This window comes from Camelus ferus, chromosome 12 (assembly GCF_009834535.1).
Source record: "Camelus ferus isolate YT-003-E chromosome 12, BCGSAC_Cfer_1.0, whole genome shotgun sequence".
NCBI classification, from domain to species: Eukaryota; Metazoa; Chordata; class Mammalia; order Artiodactyla; family Camelidae; genus Camelus; species Camelus ferus.
In genome coordinates, this window is record NC_045707.1 from 41265713 (window position 1) to 41286360 (window position 20648).

At 35.6% G+C, this 20648-nt stretch overlaps 1 protein-coding gene across 10 annotated transcripts in view; it reads right to left on the reverse strand.

Annotated features, from left to right (window-relative positions):
* Positions 1 to 20648, reverse strand: part of SPIC (Spi-C transcription factor) — a 54956-nt gene that overhangs the window by 20893 nt on the left and 13415 nt on the right. For 5 of the 10 annotated variants that reach the window (XM_032493541.1, XM_032493539.1, XM_006186057.2 and 2 more), the window contains exon 4: positions 190 to 2010. The gene's annotated coding sequence lies outside the window, so the exon portion shown is untranslated. The remainder of the gene's footprint in view (positions 1 to 189; positions 2011 to 20648) is intronic. The other 5 variants (XM_032493542.1, XM_032493538.1, XM_032493536.1 and 2 more) reach the window with 2 other exon arrangements.

Here is a 20648-nt window from a genome sequence, read left to right on the forward strand (position 1 = left end):
ATGGCTGCCAATAAGAGAAACTGGGGGGAGGGAGGGTAGAGCTAAGTGGTAGAGCACATGCTTAGCATGCATGAGGTCCTGGGTTCAATCCCCAGTACCTCCATTAAAATAAAATAAAATAAAATAAAATAAAATAAAATAAAATAAAATAAAAAAACTAATAATAAATAAATAAATAAGCTTAATTACCACAGGGAAGAGTAGCAGGAACTATGACACTGCTTCCAAACTGGTGAAGTGGGAATAATCAGGAGTTGCCATATGGACAATCAATTTCTCATGGCCGGATGTTGCAGAACTTTCCATTTGGAAACAACAAACCCATTAACTTTGACAGAAGGTTTGCCTCTGTTTTTTTTTTTTAACTTTATTTTACTGAGTAATAGTCATTTTACAATGTTGTGTCAAATTCCACTGTAGAGCACAATTTTTCAGTTATACATGAACATACATACATCCACTGTCGCATTCTTTTTTTGCTGTGAGCTACCACAAGATCTTGTATATATTTCCCTGTGCTATACAGTATAATCTTGTTTATCTGTTGGTTTGCCTCTGCTTTTAATGCTGTGGTTGAGATTAACAAAAATTAGTAAGTCTGACAATACCAACTAAATGGAGATGTGAATCAGTGGCAATTCTTCACATTACTCGTAGAAGTCAAAATTGGGACAACCATTTAGGAAAATAACTACTTATCAGTAAAGCTCAGCCCACAAATCCATTCTCAGGAGTACACACAAGAGATACGTTTGTACATGAATGCCAGGATATATGTGGACAGGTGATGTTAGCAGCCATAATGGAAAAGATCTGCAAACAACTCCTCCCTCTCTCTCCCTGTATCTATATATATGTGTTATGTACATACACACATAAGGCTAGATAAATGCATAGATACATACATATACATATACACACACTGAGAAGAGAATGAATAAATCGGTTGTAGTATGTTCAAGTAATGGAAGAGTGAAAATGAATAAACTACAGCTAAATGCAGTAACCTGGAAGAATCTTGAACACAAAGTTCAGTGGAAAAAGTACAACTCAGAAAATCACTTAAAATATGGCAGGATTTTTATAGGGTTCAAAAATGAACAATTAAACAATGTATTTTTAATCAGCTTTTCTTTCTATCCATCTATCTATCTTTCTATGGTGTGTGTATGTGTGCAAACCAAGTGAATAATAAACACAAAGTACTGGGCAGTGAATACTCTTGGGAAGCAGGGAGATGGTCTAAGGAGTAGCACATAATTTATTTTAAATGTTTTATATGGAAAAAAATATATGTATGTACATACAAGACTGGGACATTGTGCTGTACACCAGAAATTGACACATTGTAATTGTACTTTAATAAAAATAAACAAATAAATAAAATGTTTTAATTTTTGGTTTAAGAGATGGGTTTACAGGTGTTCATTTCATTTAAATGAAAACATACATATCCTTTATGTGTTTCAAATAACATAGTAAAAAAGCAACAGACAAAAGGAACAGGGATTACAAGAAGGTTATCTAACAAAGCAAGTGGCATTCCAAAACAGAAAACTCTAAGGAAACAATTTTACTTTCCACAATGAAAACTCTAATTATATAAACTCTAGTGTTATAAAATTACACTTTTCATTCCATTAAAATTCCTGCATTATTTAAATATAATTATGTAAATTTATCACAGAAATAAAGAAATATAACAATAATAAAGATGTATGTTGTTTAGAAAACCAGTTCTGTCCTCATCTTGGCCTCCAATCATTTCCTAATGTTATTTCTTGTTTGAAGCCTTCCACTCAAATGGGAATAATTTTGCCATCAGATAACACTGTAGGTCACATATGAACTCTCTAGATTCGTGTTTCTTGGCATGCTACTTTGGAAAAATAGAAAAGCAGACCCACCTGTTTTTAAATATATTTGGTAAGTCATCTTATTTTGTTTGATGAGAAACCAAAGAGCTCGATTATTTTCCTTGTGCATTCATGGTGTGAATTCCCATGGTTTCTGTAAAAGAGTAAGTTAAGATTCAGTTGTCAGATTTACAGTACTGGGTGCTACTGTGCATGGGTTTGAGAGGATCGCTATCAGGAGAGGTCCAAGTGAGAGTCTCCAGGAACTTAGAAAGGGGAAAGATGGTGTTGTCCCCATTGGATGAAATAGCAAGAAGAGTAAAACCAAACTCAAAGTCTCCTGAAAGAGATGAGCGAGGACTATCCAAAAAGAGAATGACTCATTCAGTAGGGAGGGCTGTTACTCAAGGAACAAGCCTAATCTAGAACTATCCAGAAGTATTCTGAAGGAGAGGTAATCCGCTTCTGGGCAAAATCATCTCTATTGTGGAGACAGATGCAGGGTGTGGTAGCCCATGAGGTTTAGAATACATTAGAAATCTCTAAGACCATCCTTATTGTGAGGTGTATGGCCAAACTAAGGGTGGGTCAGACAGGCAGGATCCAGGAACAACAACCTACGATTTCTAAATCTGAAATATTACCACAAACGTACAGAGGTACAGGAAATGGTTTGGGTTTCTTGTTTGTTCGATTGGCTGGTTTTCAGCAAGATCCTTTATTTACCTCCTGTTCCCCAAACATGTCACGTGAGTACAGGTCACCAGATACTTGGATGCGCTGTTGGCTTTGTAAATGTGGAGCAGTGTGTATAGAAATCATGCACCTCAGTGATTCTTTAACAAGAAACTTCATGAGTAAAAAGACTTCAGGTGTGTCTGAAATGTCTGCCCTTTCCTGCATTCCAATCACTGAAAAATATCTGTGTAGAAATTCTACTCAAATGTAGACACATTTTCTTTGCACACTTGCTAGTAAACACCTAGTGTGTTTCAGATTGTGTTTATTTCTGAGAGTTGTTCCTCCCAGAAGCTGTTGGTCCTCAAGGACAGGGCTGTAAGTAGTTGGGAAAAAATGTTTGATAAACAGTGGGTTAGAAGTGAGAGGTGAGACCTCTGAGACACTCCCTGTTGTATCCATGAAGGTCTCAGAGTGGCTGCTTCAAATAGATGCTATTCTGGATGCTAGGATTTATCAGTGGACAAAGCAAAGATTCCTGTCTTTGCAGCATTTCTTCAGGGGAGACATAATAAGTATGGGCATGATCAATAAAGTAAATTACACAGCACAGTGGACAATGAGTAGTTTATGAAAAAAAAGAAAGCTAAGTAGGGTAAGGAGAAACAGGAAAGGGAGAGGTTCCCCTTTTAAATAGGGTCATCAGCCATGCCACATTAAGATGGCAGCGTTTGTGTAAAGACTGGAACGCGTGAGGAAGTGAACCACTCAGCAGCCAGTGAAAGACAGGTTGGGACCCAGAATTTCTTCGGAGGGAGAGTTCCAATTAATTTCAGGATTATATTGGTTGCTTGAGGACACTGAAGAAGTGATCTTTATTCCACCTTTCCTGTACTCAGAACTCACTTTTCAGTACTTTAAATGTCAAATTACTATTTCAGGGACATCGATTGAGTATGTACAAAATCGGGCGCCTACTCAGGATGCCCACTTGTTTCTATCTCTTCTGATGCCATTAAACATCCAGAGTGGCTTGCTCTTGGCAGGGGGAGCATCTAAATTTTCCCTCTAGTTTTGGGTTGGGAACTTGCAAGCCCCTTCACTAGGATCAAGTCAAAGCGAGAAGTAGAATTGCCCTGCTAGGAATTTTAGCCTGGTTTTGAGGCTATCGTTTTAATCCTTGAAATTGGATTTAGGAAATCCCAGTTGCTAATGCTCTGAGGCACTTTTGGGTAGAAGATAACACCATGGCCTCAGGTTACTTCTATGTTTCAAATACAATGCTTACCAGCAAAATCATTAGGCACATAAAGAGATTAGGCTACTTGAAGGAGAACCAGTAGTAACAACAGAAAATAGACTTAGTCATGCCAGAGTTCTGACATTGGGGTTGTCAGCCACAGGCTTTAAAATAATTATATTTGATAGTGTTTAAGGAGATAAAGCACAAGATTGAAAATCTCAGCAGAGAATCGGAAATTATTATTTTTGTTAATAGGAGAGGTTGTGGGCAAGACAGATTTGAAGAAAAATCAAATAGAAATTCAAGAACTGAATCATGCAATAACTCCAAATAAGAACTCAATACATATATTTATGTCTTCTCTATTTTATAACCTCTTTTAAATTATAGGCTGGCATTTTATCATATAACATGTTTAATATAGTTTCCTTACCTGACCTGAAAAATGAAGACATTTTTCACAATTAGGAATAAAAGTTACTGTGGAAACAGGTACAAATATTTCATTCACACTTAGTCTTAATAGAATAAACCCTCTTAGATGTTGACGAAACAAAAGAAAAACGAAAACCTTTAAGTCTACCTTTAAAAACTGGCTGTTTGTGGCCTTTAAAAGTTATATTTTTTAACAGAATTAACTCTATTCCCAAGTCTAGTGTTCAGATTCTAGAAGAGCTTAGCTCTTTTAAAGAGTTTAGGTGGGTGCAGCTCAGCAATAGAGTGCCTGCTTAGCATGCATGAGGTCCTGGGTTCAATCCCCAGTACCTCCATTAAAAGAAGAAAAAAAAAAGTTAAGTTGACAGAGGTTAAAATCTAGCAGAAAAAGTCTGAGGGTCAGTAGAATTGAAAATGAATTAGAAAGGTTAAACACTGAAAGCCTTGTGAAGCAGCAGAGAGTAGCGTGTGAGCATGAGCTTGGGAAATCCTTCACTGTGTCCTAGCTATGGGGATTTGAATAATGGTTACCTATTGGTTTGTTTTCTCATATTGAACAAGTGTTGGTTTTCTCCCTCTTCACTTGGTATAATGTCACAGAGAAGGAAATAGGGGTGATTTAAATGGGGCTTCAAAAAGTTGTGGTTTTTTTGATAATTAGGAGAAAATGAGAAGAAAATACACTTGGCAAGCAATTTTATCTTTAAACGATTTTTTTTTTTTTACTTTTGAAAACTGAGTAACTGATTAAAAAAAGCAAATGATTATCAGGTGTTTTTAGAGTTATAAAAAGGAAAAGCAAGAAAGGGCTTATTTGCCCTTTTATTTCTGTCTCTATACAGCAAAACCTGGTTTATTAAACATAAAAAAGAAAATGTATTGTTAAGTAATTAGAAGTTGGGACCTGTAATATAGCAACTAGGATTGCTATTGGTCTTAGTTCATAGTTCAAGGAAGTTCTATTTATTTTTGCTTCCACATGTTGTAGACTAGAAATATATTACCAGAAAGGGGTTGGGGGAGTCATGTGCCAGTGTGGTTTAGAAACCAAAAGTCAGAATTTACTTTATACATTAAGCTAAATATTGGGAGATACACACTTAGAGATTAAATTGTAGAAACAATATTTAAAAAAAAACCAAGAAGATATTGACAAGTTTCTAAAACCATAATAACTGACCTGTATGAATAAGAAATTGGTTTTTTAACCATTTTTAAAATAATTTCTCCTTATTTATTGCTCTATCCCCATTACAGAGAGCTTCTTCATACATTTCCTAAAGTTTTTCACAAGTTAAATATTACCTTAATATTTTTCACATTATGCTTCCTGTTCCACCATTATACTTTTGAAAACCTTCAGTATTTTCGCTTTTATTTTTTTCAGTCATTTTCACACTTCCCAATAACTTCTTTCTTAATTTTGGCTATCATTGTTTCCATTTCTTTTATTATTTTTTCAGCTCAATCCAATTCTTTTGCACCTATGATTCAATGCCCATCACACCAAAAAAGGGCCTGTTTAACTTTTTACTTTTGTATTCCATTCAGTTCAATTAAAAAATTAGTGTTATTAAGAAACATTAAAAGATAAACTGAAGCACATCAAAATTTACAAGAATTTATTTGAGCAAATATCAATTTGAATCAGGCAACACCAAACCAAAACTGGTTACAAAATAGGAGCACTCTGCTGACAGAAGCTAGAAGAAAGGTTCTTGTAGAGCAGACAATAAAGCAAAGCAAGGAAATTATCTGGTTATAACTTAAGCAGTTGCTTTATTTGGGAAGACCTAGTTGGCTGTTCGTGATTGGTCGGTCTTAAATCTTAACTTCTGGGATATAAGCGCATTCTCAATGTATTCTGGCTTAGGTTTTGGTTTGCTTATGTAAGCTACCAAGTCATTAGAGCCACCTCAGTATAATAGTCTCCTTGTTTAGTTACTTTAACATATATAATAATTTACATTCAATAAAATGTACCCATTTCCAGTGTATAGCTCTATTTAATACTGTACTGGAGGTCCTAACCAAGGTAATAAGGCAAGAAAGAAGAATGAAAAGTATACAGCCTGAAAAGGAAGAAGTAAAATTGTTTTTAATTTGAAGATGATATAATTAGCTATTTATACAATCCTAAGAAATCCACCAAAAAAGCTGCTAGTACTAGTAAATAAATTTCGCAAGTTTGCAGAATATAAGATTCTATACAAAAATCAACTGTATCAAGAAATAGTTGGACATTAAAATTTAAAAACAGTATTATTCATAATAGCATTTTAAAAATTGAAGTATAGTTGATTTACAATGTTGTGTTAGTTTCTAGTGTACAGCATTGTGATTCAGTTATATATGTATATATACATATATTCTTTTTCAGAGTCTTTCCATTATGGTTTATTACAAGATATTAAATATAGTAGGACCTTGTTGTTTATCTTTTTTTTAAATCTCTTTTATATATAGTAGTTTGCATCTACTAATCTCAAACTCCTAATTTATCCCTCCCCCACTCCTTTCCCCCCTGGAAACCGTAAGTTTGTTTTCTATGTCTGTGAGTCTATCTCTGCTTTGTAAATAAGTTCATTTGTGTCATTTTTTTAGACTTCACACATAAATGATATCATATAATATTTGTCTTTCTCTGTCTGACTTACTTCACTTAGTATGATAATCTCTAGGTCCATCCATGTTGCTGCAAATGGCATTATTTCATTCTTTTTTATGGCTGAGTATTATTCCATTGTGTATATGTGTATATACGTATCACAACTTCTTTACCCAATTATCTGTCGATGGACATTTAGGTTTTTTCCATATCTTGACTATTGTAAATAATGCTGCTATGAACACTGAGGTGCATGTATCTTTTCAAATTAGAGTTTTCTTAGGATATATGCCCAGGAGTAGAATTGCTGGATAATATGGTAACTCTGTTTTTAGTTTTTAAAGGAATCTCTATACTTTTTTTTCCACAGTGGCTGCACCAAATTACATTTCCACCAAGAGTGTGGAAGAGTTCCTTTTCTCCACACCTTCTCCAGCATTTATCTTTTGTGGACTTTTTACTGATAGCCATTCTTACCAGTGTGAGGTGATACCTCATTGTAGTTTTGATTTGCATTTCTCTGATAATTAGCATATTGAGCATCTTTCATGTGCCTATTGGACATTTGTATGTCTTCGCTGGACAAATGTCTGTTTAGATCTCCTGCCCATTTTTGGTTGGGTTATTTTTTGTTGTTGTTATTGAGTTGTATGAGCTGTTTGTATATTCTGGAAATTAAACCCTGTCTGTTGCATCATTTGCAAATATTTTCTCTCATTCTGTAGGTTGCCTTTTTGTTTTGTTGATGGTTTCCTTTGCTGTGCAAAAGCTTACAAGTTTAATTGGATCCCATTGTAAAATAGCATTTTAAAAACATAAAATACTTAGGGATAAATGTGTAAGACTTGAATACTGAAAGTATTGTTGAGAGAAATTAAAGAGAACCCAAATCAGTGGAGAGTTATACAATAGTTATGGGTTAGAAGACTCAATGTTAAGATGTAAAATCCTCTCAAATTTTATCATAGATTCTAGACAATGTTAATCAAAATGTCAGCACATGATCTGTAGAAATTGATAAACTTATTATAAAATTTATATAAAAGTCCAAAAAATCTAAATGAAAACAATTTTTCAAAAGAAGAAAGAACAATGTTGGAGACTTAGCATAAAGCTATAGTAATCAATATCATAGTGTGATATTGGCATAAGAATAGACATATAAATCAATGGAACAGAATAGAGTCCAAAAATAGATTTACATGTGTATGTTGATTGTTTTAAAAAAAAATAAAGCTGGAATAATTTGATATCTAGATGGGGGAAAAAATGAACTCTGATGTTTACCTTATAACATATAAAATTTTACTTGAAATGATTCAAAGATTTATAGTAGCAGTAAAACTATAAAACTTCAAGAAGAAAGCATAAGATAAAAATTTTATGCTTTTGTGCTAAGCTAAAATTTCTAAAATAGAACACAAAACACACAAAGCCTAAATGAATAAGAACTGATAAGTTAAACTTTATCAAAATTTAAACCTTGGCCCTTCAAACAGTCCTGTGAAGAAAATTAAAGCCAAGCCGCAAACTGCGACTTACGAAAAACTTATTTCTGATAAAGGACTTTGGTCCATAAAAAAAAAAAAAAACAAAAAAAACAAAAAAAACAAAAACCTCTAGAACTCAATAAGACTAAAACTCAAGTTTAAAAAGGGGACAAAATATTTGAACAAATATCTCACTAAAAAAAAAAATATATATATATGATAAACACCTGAAAAGATGCTTAATATCATTAAGGAAATGCAAATTAAAAACCACAATGAGCTATATCTACACATACACCAGAATGGCTATAATTAAACAGATTGATAATTACCAAGTGTTAGCAAGGATCTGAAGCAATTAGAACTTTCCTACATTGCTGATGGAAATATAAAATGGTATAGCCATTTGGAAAATAGTCTGTTAATTTTTTATAAAGTTGAATATGCATACCTACCATTATGACCCAGCCATTCTACTCCTAGATATCTGCCCAAGAGAAATGAAAACAAATAACATGTTCACACAAACACTTGTATGAAAATGATCATTCCAGCTTTATTCATAATAGCCTTAAATTGGAAATAACCCAAACTTCTATCAACTCATGAATGAATAAACAAATTGTCATATAGCCATACAATTTTACTCAGGAGAAAAAGGAACAAATTATTGATACACACCCATTCAACATGGATAAATCTCAAAAGTGTTATGTTAAGTGAAAGAATCCAGACACAAAAGACTACATACTGTAAGATTCAATTTATATGAAAATCCAGAACAGGTGAAACAATGGTGTCAGAGAGCAGATCAATAGTTGTCTAGGGTTGAGAACTGGGAGAAGGGATTAGCTGCAAAGGAGTACAAGGAAAATTTTGGGGGAGGGGTGGAAATGTTGTAAATTGTGATTATGGTGATGGTTACATAACTGTATACACTTGTCAAAACTCATCGTGCACTTAAAAATGGTGAATTTTACTATGTAAACTATACTTTGATAAAGCTGATTTCTAAAACCAATAGCAATCAAGATATAATGAACAACTCTGTGTTGATAATTTAAAATTTACATGGAAACAGGCCAGTTCTTTGAAAAACACAAATTACTGTGGTAACACAAAGAGAAGGGCTTCTACAAACGAAGTACATTTGTGAAAAAAGAAGCTAATACTAGCAAACAAACCAGCGTCATACCTGTTAGAAGAATGTAGGGTGTGCAAGTAGGATGTGGGTTTTTTCCCCTTGCTGTTTTGTTTGTTTGTTTTCTTTTGTTTTTAACTAATGTGTTGAAATCATATTTACTGTTCCATTTTCTTAGGAACATTATCAGTGAGTACTTTATTGCTGTCAGTAAATGAAGTAGACTATATTTGTTTACTCGAAACCTAGAGACACATATTGTTCAAATTAATTACAAAAAGCTACACAAGGAAAAGAAATGATTAATTATACTAAAGACATACTTAACTCAGCATGAAAATAAGTATATACTGGGATATTTAAAAAATTATGATAGAAAGAACAGTCTCAAAGAATTTTTTTCTTTTGTCCTGTCTCTACAATTCCCAATTTGGTTTTGGTAGAAAATCAAATCTTATTTAATATGTCTTTATGAATATCTGGTAGCGGGTGGGAAAAGCAGGTCTCTGAATTGAATTTTTGCTTCCCTTACACAGGAAACTATTAAAGAAGTGATACCTTCCCCATTTTTATTACACTTTAAAAATGATCAAGATTTTCAGAAAACAAATGCAGTAAAATCTAGAATCAACATTGAATCTGTAAATTGACCTTGCTTTCGGGTATCTTCACTCATTCTTTGAGGCAAACTCATATATGTATTATATTTCCTCCTGTATGTCTTGTCATCTGTCTTTGCTTTCTTTTTTCTCAATTTAAGAAATCAAGAAAAACGGTTTGAGGGCTCAGACTCTTAAAGTTGAAGACAGATTCCTTGGGTTGAAGTTCCAGCTCTGCCATTTTCCAAATTCAATTTTTTCTATGCCTAATATTAGTAATAGTAAAATGACAACATCACTGAGATTATTTATTATATAGTACAGAGGGGTTAAGTAACTTGGCCAAGGTCATGTAGCACTAACTACTGGAGAAAAAGCCTCACCTTTACAGATACACCATGCAGAGGCAAATTAATCCTGACCCTCCCATTCAAATCCAGGAAAGCAAAATTCCATTCAACCCACCAGTTTTGACTGAGCATGTGCAGAAACAGGACAACACTTCTGGCCCTTGGGCCTTAATAGTCTCAAGGGGAGGTGATGAGGAAGTCGCCCAGATACTTATGCATGAGAAATAGACATGGAAAAGAGTTTGAGGAGCTTAGTTAAGCATGGAAGTGGGGTGAGGGGCCTGGAATGAATCAGGAAAAGCCACAGAGAGGAGGGACATTGGAAAGGCAGTCTTACAACATGCTCTTCAGAACTATCTTGAACCAACAGACTGCTAACATAGAACATGATTTTTGTAGTAGTCCTTCCAAAGTTAATTGGTAAAGCTAGTCTGGCGTACATAGGGTGACCAGCTGTCCTGTTTACTTGGGCCTCTGAAGGGTTTCCCAGGATTTTTTTGAAAATTATTTTATTATTTTATTTTATTTTAATTGAAGTACAGTCAGTTTACAAGGATGTGGGATTTTAAGTTTTAAAACTGAAGAGTTAAAACAGTCCGGGACAAAACGTAAGCATTTATTGCCACTGCAGAAGTAAGCTATAACAATGCTTGTTAGAATTTGTTGATGACCTGTAATGTTCTAGATGGACACTGTTCTAAGCACTTTCCATGTGTTTAGCTCATTTAATTCTTCCAATAACCTCACCCTCTGTTGAATACTGTCATTAACTCCATTATGCAATGAAGGATATCAAGGCACAGATTCTCAAGGCCATGAATCTGGGAAGTGGTGGGGCCAAACCCAAACATTGTCCTTCTGGAGTTGACCTTCTTCACCTTTGTTCTATCCTGGGCAAATGTCAAAAGAGCCAGTTGTGTTTTATGTCTGAAGATCTAGGTTCCCCCGGTAAAATCGGAAGGGTCAGATTTGAGAGCCAAAGCATTAAAATTGCCTCTAGTTAGATTGATTTGAGCCAAGGGCTGCCATACTCCCAAGTTCATGACTCTCTAGGGCAGAATTTCTCCAGCTTTGGATGAAGTTCTTGGTCCCTAGGACACTTTGCAATGGGCTTGTTCCCAGACAATTTTAAATGGAACTACTCAATCTCAACACTGCTCAACTAGTATTTTTATCTCTTTTAAAAAATAAGCTATCATTAGTTGGGAATGTATTATGTGACTGCCATTGTTCTGAACACCTTGCCTATATGAAATTATTTATTCCTTATTTCTTGTATTAGTCATACGCATGCCAACAGAAGAAGAGAAATTTGAAAGTTAGCTTTTAATCCTCTTTCAAAATTGATGATGGCTAGCTGGATACAATAAATCCATGGGGAATGGAAAATGCTTCTGCTCCAATTAGTATTTTTCCTAGTATGTAAGTGATTTTGTTTTCTCACAGCTAATCTCTGCTTTTGCAATATTCTGATTTATAACCCATTTGTGTCCCTTTCAAACACAAATTCACTCTCCCAGTCAAAGGTCTTCTATGGAAATGTCCTTAGAAGTGATTCTTAGTGACTCAGAAACTTGTGATCTTGGTTAAAAGGAGCTTTGGAAATGCTATTGTTTGTTTGTTTTCATAGGTTTTATCAGGCGGCTTACATGCTCCCACGCTTTAGGGGAGAATGAGAAGCCACCAGCATCTGCAGTCTTTGTTGAGTCATTTACTTAGTGCTAATGCTTTGAGGCAGAACGGATTTGAATGGAAGGGGCGTTTTTTTCTAATTCTCAACCGCTCCAGAGCCTTAGATTTCTATTGCCAGAATGCCTTTGTTTCAAGTGGGATTTCCATTTCTTCTCAAGTTTTATATTACCATAAGGCTAACAGTCATAAAATTTGTATCTCTGTCTAACTACCCTACTCAGAAACTTCATTTTTTCTCCCTCCTTCAAAATTTCCAAGGAGGGAGAAACCATATCTTTCCTATGAAAACCAAACCTAGTAAATCAAAAGCCTTTATGGTAAAGAAAGGCAAACCTTGCATTCTGCCAGTCAGTCTCATCAACAATGAATTATATTGGTAATATTTTGTACATATCCTTACCAAAAAAAATACTTTCCTTTGTCTAGAGCCGTGCCTGGCACCAACCAATAAATGCTTCATTTAAAAAACTTTCTATTTTAAAATAATTTCAAACTTTAAAGAGTTGCATGAATAGTACAGATTCAGCAATTGTTAATCATTTGCTTATCTTGATATCTACATTTTACTTATACATACATTTTTAATGAACCAACAGACATCATGCTCCTTTATGTTTAAATAGTTCAATATATATGTCCTAAAACCAGACATTCTCTTAAAAAACTGAGACAACAGAAAACATCTGTTGATCTCTGCCCCCAATTCCTGACACAGAGCCCCTGAAACCTTTGTAAATTCCTAAGTGACTAAGACACAAGGCATATCTTTTTTGTTTTATTGAGGTGACACCGGGTGGGCTCTTGAATGGCTACTGGATGGGAGCTGGTCACCAGAAAGACTAAGCCACTATTAGAAGCCTGGAATTTTCAGCCCCACCCTCCATCCTCAGGGATAGGAGAGGAGTTAGAAATGAAGTTAATATTTGATCATGCCTACTCGAGGAAGCCTCCGCAAAAACCCAGTAGTATGGGGTTTGGTGAGCTTCCTGGTTGGTGAACACATCTACACTAGGAGGGTGACACACCCTAACTCCATTGGGCCAGAAGTTCCTGGGCTCAGGATCCTCCCAGACCTTGTTTATGCTCTTCATTTGGCTGTCCATCTGTATCCATTATCATATCCTTTAATGGGGGTGCGGGGGGTTGGCTCAAGTGGTAAAGCACATGCTTAGCATATACAAGGTCCTGGGTTCAATCCTCAGTACCTCCTCTAAATATAAACAAACAAACAAACAAACAAACCTAACTACCTCCCTCCTAAAAAATAAATAAATAACATAAAAATAAAACTAAAAATTAAAAAATCATATCCTTTAATAAACTAGTAAACGTGTTTTCCTGAGTTCTGTGAGCCACTCTAGCAAATTAATTAAACCCAAGGAGGGGGTTATTAGACCTCCCCACCTATAGCCAATTGGTCAGAAGCACTTGTGATAATCAGGATTTGCAACTGGTGTCTAAAGTGAGTATGTTGGGTCATGGAGTGGGCGGCGGTCTTGTGGGACTGAGCCCTTATCCTGTGGAATTTGATGCTTTCTCCAGGTAAATAACTTCAGAATTGAGTTAAATTGCTGGACACTCAGCTGGTGTCACATAGAATTGCTTGGTGTGGGAAAAAAATCTCTTGGTGACCAGAAGTGTCAGAAATGAAGTAGTGAGAAGGAAAGGAGACTCACAGGGAAGCACACAGGTGGAAAGCTGATTTTTTATCCTTTTCAATAGCCACGGTGTAATTGTCAAATTTGGGTAATTTATTATTGTTATAATATTCACCTAATATATTGTTTATATTTGAATTTTACCAATTGACCCCAAAAGGTCTTTTTAGCAATTTTGACCCCCTCTTCCAGGATCCAATTCAAGACCACACATTGCACTTTGTGGTTGTTCTCTTTAGTTCCTGGTTAACCTTAAACAATAAAATAGTCATTTCTTTTACCAGTAAAATGGGTTTACTCAGGTGGAGAAAGAATTACAATTGGGGACAGGCAACTGTGGCAAACCACATGCAAGTTAGGTAAAGAAAAGAAGAGGAAACTCTTATAGAGGGGATGGGGAAGTTGAGAGGGGCTGTTATAAACAAAATGTTCACTGGAGGAAACTGGGAGTCTGAAGTGTAGTGCCCTTTCACTGGCTCAGTTGTGACTGTCTCTCATTGGCTGAGCTCTTGCCAGGAAAGGAGAAAATCTTTCTGCTAGTGGTAGCGAAGATGTGTCACTTCCTGCTGGAGATGCAAGGTGTGTCTCTTCCTGTTGGGATTTGTATTGACATGGAGTGGTACCTGAGTGAGACCTCCTGCTCCTGGTCTCCTGACTCCATTTTAGTGAGGTTTCCCTTTAAATCTGGAGGAGTTCTTTGGCCTTTTTTTGTCCTTCATAACATTGACATTTTTGAAGGCCACTTGTTTTATAGACTGTCACTCAATTCTGTTTCCTCACAATTAGATTCAAAGCACGTGCTTTGGGCAGAAATGCTACACACGTGTCCTAAGTGTGTCCCATCAGGATGCACGTGATCTCAGTTTTCTCCACTATTGGTAACATTAACAATAGATGCTTCTTGAACTGAGTAGCTAAGTTGAGGTTCCTTATAATCACACAGATGGTTTTTGTAATTCTTTCTTCTCCTCTATTTGTATTATTAAAAACTAATCTGTTTTTAAAAATCTTGCTCTGATGAATCACAGAGGTGGGATTAAGTGAGAGTGGCTAAGAGCACAGGCTTTAGTGCTTGACACAGTGGGTCAAATCCCTGATCTCACTTAGCAATTGTGACCTTGAGCAAATTAAGTCATCCCTTGGTTTTCTCATTTGGAAACTGTAATGAGAGTGTCTGCAGTTCATTTATCTTTAATGAGGATTCAATGAAGCAGTGAATGTAATAAAGTACTTAGGTCTTAGCCTGGCAAAAGTAAGTGCTCAATAAAAACTAGTGATTTTTATTATTATAATTAACCCATACAATGGCAAGGAGAGACAGCTGGTTCTCCCTAAAACTTTCTCAACTTCTTTTGCCATTGGGATGGGGCCATATGATCAATTCTGGCCACAGGACTATAGGGGGAAGTGCCATGTGCCACTCTGGGCTGAGGCCCTTACAAGCTGGTGTGCTGCCCCCTATCTTGCTCCTCCCCTGCCAAAGTGACCTTGGAGGCTGCATGTTCCAGATGGAGTAGCTACAAGGTGGAGATAGGCTGTCTATCGCATACAGAGTTTAAATGAATAAGATGTAAACCAATGGGGTGGGTATAGCTCAGCTATAGAGCACATATGTAGCATGCATGAGGTCCCGGGTTCAATCCCTGGTACCTCCATTAAAAAAAAAAAAAAAGAAGTAAGCCTTTTTGCTTTAAGCCAGTGAGATTTCAAAGTTTATATTTTACTATAGTAGAATAGAATATTTCATTGATTAATTTAAGCAGCACATCCCCATAATGTGTGAATAATGACTTGACAATTATTCAAAAGACTAAAATAGTAGATTCTATCTTCATTGATAGCTGACTCTATATTTACTGACACTCATTCAACAAATATTTGAGTTCTAACTGTGTGCCTGACTGTTGAGGCAAATGGCAAGCAAAATTAGACAGGGTTCCTGTAATCATGATGGCAATAGTCTAGTGGGGGAGACAGGCATTAAGCAAATAATAGCATAAGCAGATGCAAAAGTGTAGCATAGTCTTATGCTATGAAAGGGAAAGGACTGCAATGCTATGAGAGGCTGTAATTGAGAAATGAGATCTACCACTAGCTCCATGATCTTGGGTAACTTGACTTGGTAGCCTCAGTTTTTTTCTCTGGATTAGTAAATTGGCCTAGCTGATATTGAAAGTCCCTTCCAGCTCTCATATTCTATATTTCTGTGTGGATTCCTCTTTTTTCCCTGTTTGTGTGAGCACTTTTTAATTAAAAAAAAAAAAACAATTTAGCAGAAATATTGGCTAGCACATGAGGCAATGTGACTTCTTTTCCTACTGCTAATTTAAATCCAATTGTGTTAGGCATTCTCCCTCAATGTTTTTGCTGAAGCTTTGGAATAATGCTTACTAATCATTCTCAGGGGAACTTTGTGAGCTATTAGTAAGCAAGTTTCATTGAGTAACAAGGGCAGGAGGCTTACATCCATTTAGCAAAGATGACCTTCTCTGGGATGGAATTTGAAAAGCACCTGAAGAAGTATTTCCCCCTCTAGCTACCTGAATTCCCATATTACTCATAACTTCAGAAAATCTCTGAATGACAATGAAAATGTTTACTTGGGAACAACATCATTCTTTTTTTTTCTAATGCTCAAGTGTGAGTGTCTTATGGTAGCTAGAAGTCTCTGAGAGATGAGAAAGGGAAAGGGCTCAGAAAGATCTGGAACTTGAGGGACTTGGCCAGAGAATGCAGACTTGAGTCTGTATGTAGAGGTAGCATGCTCATGGAAGGCCCTGGCTGCCAAGCTGAAGAGACCACCCACAATGAAGGATCAAGGGACATTAACTTTACTTCACAATGTTGCCAAGGGCCAACAATGAGTGCCTGGCATGTTTATTACCAAAGAAGTTCACTGCCTCATACCAAGCACCATAATAATGTAAAATAGTGGTCTTACATAATTTAAAGAAAGAAAGTACTTCAAGTCAGAGAAGGGGCACGATTTTCCCCCTTGTAATGATTGGAGTCTTTGCTACGAGTTCCATATCGTTTGTATACCTTATTAGGTAGGTGTCAAAGAGGACAAGGACCAAAAAAAAAAAAAAAAAAAAAAAAAAAAAATTAGTGCAAACATCAATTCATGTGACTCTGATTCCCATGTTGATGCCAGCGAAAAAGCCAATACATAACTGCAAAATAACTTTTAAAAAAATTACATGACTAAGCCAAACTGGTATTAACAAGCCAGTTCTTCTTTTTGTAAAGGACTCGAAACTTGCTAACATAATAGGAGCAGTTTTCTCATGCCCATAGAACCATTTTCACATCCCACATCTTGCCAGTTTGGTTCTTCCTTCCTATATTGCTTAAAAGATTGTCAGATATTTTGAAGGAGAGAAGAAGTCAATTAAAATTTTAGACTGTTCTTTAAAAATTCTGATAGAATTTAAGATATCAGAAACAATTAAATATGAGGTTTTTTTTTTTTTTAATTGAAGTACAGTTGATTTTTTTTTTTTTTTTTGGTTGGGGGAGGTAATTAGGTTTATTTATTTATTTTTTGTTTATTTTTAGAAGAGGTACTGGGGATTGAACCCAGGACCTTGTGCATGCTAGGCATGTGCTCTACCACTGAGCTATACCCTCCCCCTGGTTTATTTTTTTATTTTTTTTGAGAAGACAAGGAACTTTAGTTAATATTCTGTATCCTTGAGGGAAAATGCTATATTTGTGTTAATAGTAAATATGACTTTTTTCCAGTCATTCAAGCAAAGTAATTTACTTCATATTGTTCTTGAGTTGTCTCAAACATTATGTCCATATATAGCTTGTAAGGAACTCTAAAAAAAGAAAACATTTCTCCATGATAATACACATATCTAGTACTGTGAACCACCAGGGATCTGGTGGTTTCAAATCTTTTTCTTTCTTGAATCAGTGAAACTAGTTTCTGTAATAAACTCTCATGGCATATAAAACACATGAAAGCTACCCTGGTGGGAGAGGTCATTGAGGACCCCAACCCAAACTCAATCCAGTGTTTATTTCAAATAACCTTTTTTGCTTCACTACTTTATCACCAGAGTCCAGAGGAGTATCTGGCACAAATATCTGTTAAAGGAATTTATTACGCTGCCTCAATCAATATCAAATAGAAATCATCACTCATAATACATATTAGTAAATTTATTTTAAAAATAATATAATAATAGAGACTATTACTTAGTATATTTTTCAATTGTAGTATACTCAGTTTACAATGTTGTATCAGTTTCTGGTGTACAGCATAATGTTTCAGTCCTACATATACATATATATATTCGTTTTCATATTCTTTTTCATTATAGGTTACTCCAAGATGTTGAATATAGTTTCCTGTGCTATACAGTTGTTGTTTATCTATCTTATATATAGTGGTTAGTATCTGCAAATCTCAATCTTCCATAGTGTATTATTTTTAATGATAGTAATTGGCCAAGTAGTAGTTAGCCTTAAGATATGTATTAGTACTTGGCAAAGCAGTGTGAATACTTTTTCATCTGAGAAGTAGATTTTGAGTTCAAGAGTATTCCTTGCCAAAGTGAACCAAAAAGCTCAAGTAGCTGGTGTCCACTTTGCCTGGACACTCTTTGGTTTTTGCATGACTGGCTTCTTCTTCTCTTTCACCCTTTAAGCTTCAGTTAAAATGTCACCTTCTTCTAGGCCTTCCTTGACCCTTCTATCTAAAATAGTCCCTTTTCCCCAGTTAGTTCAATTTAATCACATCAACCTACCCATTTCCGCCACAGAATTTATTACAATCTATACTTATTTTGTTTATTTATTTGTTTACATGTTTAAAGTGGTATGTTCTGCCTCCTTTGGGGCAAGGCCCAGGGCCAAGCACAGTGGCTGGCCCACTGCCAGGGCTCAATGAATATTTGTTAAATGAATGGATGAGTAAGTGAGCAAACATGTGTAGTGCCCAAGAGGACACAGCTGTCCATGATGAGCTGAGTATTTAATAGGAGTTTGAATATAGTTTGTGCTTGGAAAGGCTGTGGATGGAGGGGTTCCCCAGCCCTAGAGAGGCAATCTGAAGGGACAGAGGACTTTAATATCAATTAATATCAGTCCTCTGTTTGAACATCCCAAATCCGCTTCTTTCCACCTATGGCACTTAATCTCACTTTCCTCAGCGGTAAATGGGAACAATAATGTCAATCTTGACCTGCATTAATAAAAATCCTTTTTTTTTTCCATGTATACCAATATGGTTCACATGAGGCAAGGGGACTCTATAAGAATGCCTCATTGTGTGTGTTTGGGGGATGGAAGGCAGGGGATGGGATGACTCATCTTAAGCCAATGAACATAGTTTCATTAAATGGATTTAAACCCAACTGGGAATATTTGGAATTTAGTTGGAAAGGGTCTCCCAGAAGTCTGTTTGCGTGAGGGACTCAGAAGCTTCCTAGAAAGGCTCTTATTCCAAAGGAATTACTTAGTTACCAGAGAAGAAAGCCAATTTTGAATGTCACATGGTATCACTCAAGCTCTTTGAAGAGCCTGTGTATCACATCAAAACCAAGAACTGGATGTTATTTTGACACAAAAGTTTTAGTGGGATCTGGTGGGGAAGGGAATACCTTGCTGTTTTATGCAGTGCAGTGATAGCACAATGTGAACCTCCCTGAGTGACGGCACCAGAGTGTCCCCCTGTATCTATCCTCATTACTTGAAGGCTGAGAGGACGTATCTGTGGGCTTTGCAGAGGGGCTAGGAATCTAGTCACATCTAGAAGATAGCATCTCGGAAACACTCTTTACTACTGTTAATGAATTTCCAACTTTTCATTTCCTTTCTTCCCCCGTGCCTCCCCAATAGAACATTTTACCAATGTTAAAAAGAATGTGGTAATTCTATGCGTATTGATGTGGAATATGCGCCAAGATATATTATTAAGTGTAAAAAGATACAGGACAATGTAAACATTATGCTACCATTGATAATAAAGGAAATATAAATATATGTGTTCATATATTTAGAAGACATTGGAAGGATACACTAGACCATTTATAAATGATTAATTCTGAGAAGGTGACTCTGGGTGTGGAAATCTGGGGAGACAGACTTTTAAAAAAATGTTTTTTGGAGGAGAGGTAATTATATTTATTTATTTATTGGAGGTACTGGGGATTGAACCCAGGACCTCGGCATGCTAAGCAGTCACTCTACCACTGAGCTATACCCTCCCCTTGAGAGATTTTTCATTATTAACTCTTTTGTACTACTTGAATTTCTTTTTCAGACATATATATATATATATATATAGTTATTATGTATTACATATATATACATATACATACACCATTTAAAGAACTGTATGCATTGCAAAAAATAAAATTTAAATTCAAAATGACTTATAACTTAGTCTGAACTTTCTCATATTGACTATTACTATCTATCCCAAATAAAAGAAAAAGAAAGACACACCATTTAGAAAATAAAATGTAAATATTTTCAATTTTCATACATATATGAAATATTATATATGTAATTTTTAAAAATAATAAAGTTTCTTATTTGGGGTAGGCTGGTTTCTTTCCAAGAAGCAGAATACAGCAATAGTGCTTAAGAAATCTGGTTCTAATGTCAAACAGCTTGGGATCCAGTCTTAGCTCTGCCACTTCCTAGCTATGCACCTTGGGTAGCTTAACCGGTCAAAGCTTCAATTTCATTGCCTTTAAAATCTGGGAGAATAATAGTATCTACTTTATAGGGTTGTTTTGAGTGAACGAAGTAGTGTAGTTGAAGCAGTTAGTACACTGGCTGACCCAAAGTAAGCATTTGATAAATATCAGAAAGTACATATGATGAAAAAGAAGGGCACACAAGTGAGGATTTGTGGGGCAAAGTTAACATTTGTTTTCCT